This window comes from Gopherus flavomarginatus, chromosome 12 (genome assembly GCF_025201925.1).
Source record: "Gopherus flavomarginatus isolate rGopFla2 chromosome 12, rGopFla2.mat.asm, whole genome shotgun sequence".
In the NCBI taxonomy this organism is placed as follows: Eukaryota; Metazoa; Chordata; order Testudines; family Testudinidae; genus Gopherus; species Gopherus flavomarginatus.
In genome coordinates, this window is record NC_066628.1 from 14,984,794 (window position 1) to 14,988,300 (window position 3,507).

The 3,507-nt window shown below is 40.3% G+C and overlaps 1 pseudogene; it reads right to left on the reverse strand.

Annotated features, from left to right (window-relative positions):
- Positions 1 to 2,152: 2,152 nt before the first annotated feature.
- Positions 2,153 to 3,062, reverse strand: LOC127033176 (olfactory receptor 14I1-like; annotated as a pseudogene).
- Positions 3,063 to 3,507: the final 445 nt, after the last annotated feature.

Sequence of the window (3,507 nt, forward strand, 5' to 3'; positions counted from 1 at the left end):
ATACTGGGTGATTAGGCAACAAAATGGCAGATGAAATTTCATGTTGATAAATGCAAATGAATTCTTTGAAAAACATAATCCTAAGTATATACATACAACAATTGGGCCTAAATTAGCTGTAACCACTCAAGAAAGAGATCTTGTAGTCATTGTGGATAGTTCTCTGAAATCATCCACTCAATGTGCAGCGGCAGTCAAAAAAGAGAAGAGAATGTTGGGAATCATCAAGAAAGGGATAGATAATAAGACAGAAAATATCATATTGCCTCTATATAAATCCATGGTACACCCACACCTTGAATTCTGCATGCAGATGTGGTCGCCCCATCTGAAAAAAGATATATTGGAATTGGAAAAGGTTCAGAAAAGGGCAACAAAAATGATTAAGGGTATAGAACAGCTTTCGTATGAGGAGAGATTAATAAGACTGGAACTTTTCAGCTTGGAAAAGAGGCGAATGAGGAGAGATATGATAGAAGTCTATAAAATCATGAGTGGTATACAGAAAGTAAATAAGGAAATGTTATTTACTCCTTCTCATAATACAAGAACAAGGGGCCACCAAATGAAATTAATAGGTAGCAGGTTTAAAACAAACTCAAGAAAGTATTTTTTCATGCAATGCACTGTCAATCTCTGGAACTCCTTGCCAGACAGTGTTGTGAAGGCCAATTCTATAACAGGGTTCAAAAGGGAGCTAGATAGGTTAATGGAAGATAGGTCCATCAATTGCTATTAGGCAGGATGGGCAGGAATGGTGTCCCTAGCCTCTGTTTACCAGAAGCTGGGATTGGGTGACAGGGCGTGGATGACTTGATGATAACCTGTCTGTTCATTCCCTTTGGGGCACCTGCCATTGGCCACTGCCAGAGGACAGGATACTGGGCTTGATGGACCTTTGGTCTGACCCAGTATGGCAATTCTTATGGGCCTATCTGTCTGTCTGTCTAACTAATCACATGCTATTACGTATATACTGGATGGCATATGGAACACCAAATCAGTGCATGTGATGGCACTTTTCCACTTACACCAAGGTTAGAACAAAATGACCCCAGACAAGTTACTTACACCAGTGTTCATACTACTATTGAGTGTAGCCCAGAGACTTGGGCCAGAATATCATCAGTATTATAGTGGTGATGTCAGTGGATCTACTCTGCATTGGTGCTGATCTAGCAGAGTTGGAAAATGTGACCCTTACATCTCTGTCACCTTCACTTTTTTCAGGATGTGGTCAGCCAAATCTGGATCCTTGTGTGTACTGGTCATTGGCCAAACCCTGATCTCTTTGAAGTGATGGCGAGACCCCAGTAACTTGAATGGGATCCAATTTTGGCCTTGTTATCCTGAGTCAGATTTTCTTTAGGAGACACTGGAAAAAGTTTCTCTTCAGAACAGCCTTTCCACCACAGCACCAATGACACAGCTTTTAAATAATAATTTAAGTTAAAATGATAAAAACATGCCTCCCTGAGGTTCTTTGTTCTCCAATACATCATTAATAATACAATAATACCCCAATAATATAAACATAATCATTTAAGCAGGAATTCAACAGCGCAGAAACTTCTTTTGCACCCTTTTATTATTGTGGGGAGCAAACCTTCAGTGCGCTCAGAAAAAAATGGTCAAAGAGATGATATGTGGGCACTCCTGTCGAACCAAACTCTCACTGTGTCCCTGGGCCATTCCACCTCCAAAACCACCTGGAACAAAGAAACAAATCAAACCACCAACCAACTAGCTAAACAAAAATAAATTAAAAAACAGAAACAAACAACATGTGCATTGATACCTCAATCAGAATTTTTAGTCCCCAAAATAAGAAGAGCCAGAGACCCCACTAGAGACTTTTGCTATGGCTGCTGACATTATGTGAAAAGTGCTCATATAGTATGGTGACGGGTAACAGTATATAAACACTAGATAGATAGATAGATAGATAGATAATGATCTTATTTCCTTTGTGTAAATGTATAATAACTCTTTTTTTCTCTTCAGTCAAGTTTGGATTTTTACTAGTGTAAATACCCAATTCTGAATGAAGAGATAGCATGTTAAGTTCTCATGGAGACAATAATATTGTCAGATAATTATATTTCTAAAGAAACACAAAATGAAATCATGATCAAAGGATAAATATGGACATTTAATTCCTAATAAATAACCTCCAACCTTTCAGTTTATTCAGTGCACCTTTGAGCTCCTTGTTCCTCACGCTGTAGATGATCGGATTCATCATTGGTGGCAACACAGAATAGAGAACAGCCACCAAGAGATTTTGAACTGATGGGGAGCTGGAGATGGGTTTCAGTACAAAGGAACAAGGAGACCACAATGAGGTGAGGAAGGCAGGTGGAGAAGGCTTTATGTCAGCCCTGCTCAGAGGGGATTCTCACCACTGTTGTGAAGATCTGAACATATGACACAATTATGAAAACAAAGCAGCTTAACCATAAGAATAAACTAAAAATGAGAAATCCAAGTTCACTGGGGTCTGAACCAGAGCAGGCGAGTTTGAGGAGCTAGGGGATTTCACAGAAGAACTGATCCACCATGTTGCCGCCACAAAAGGATATTGCAAACGTGTTTCCAGTGTGCACTGCAGAGTAGAGAATAACACTGATCCAGGCACTGGCTGCCATTTGGACACAAGCTCTGCTGTTCATCACAGTCTCATAGTACAATGGTTGGCAGATGGCGACGTATTGATCATACGCCATGATGGCATAATCTGCTGAAGTAAAGAAGGCAAAGAGAAAGACTTGGGCAACACATCCAGAATAAGAAATCCATCTGGTGTTCATGAGAGAATTGGCCATGGATTTGGGGATGATGACAAAGACGGAGCCGAGGTCTAGGATGGACAGATTCATGAGGAAAAAATACATGGGGGTGTGAAGGTTGTGGTCGAGGGCTATGGCTATGATAAAGAGAAGGTTCCCTAGCAGGGATATCAGGTAAAGCAGTAGAAACACCACAAAGTGTAAAATCTGAAGTTCCTGAATGTCAGAGAATCCCAGGAGAAGGAACTCAGTTACTGTGGTTTGGTTGGACATTTTCTTCCTCAGTACATCGTATGATGGCTATGGAGGGAATGAGAAGGACAATGATCAGCATTAGAGTGACAGAGAAAATGACCCTGTTTCTCCTTACCCTAATACCTCATTATATGAATGTCAAAGGTACACAGAACTCGTCACTTGCAGTGATTAGGTATTGTTAGTGCTCCTTGCCTCTGACACTTAATCAGTTTATTATCGCAGTAATGTAAATTGAATCAGCTCCTTTAAAGTTAATGGAGCTTTGTCACTTTACCACATCTGAGGATTTGGCCCAAGGTGTGATTTGATAAAATGCAGTGTGAAGGATGGAACAAAGCACACTCCAAACCCAACAGTTTTTTCAAAGAAGGTCCCTCTATTGCAACCATCACCAAGCTCGCAGTTGGTCAAGATATTAACAGATTAAAATGCCAACACAGCCTGATTCCCACTTTGCAGA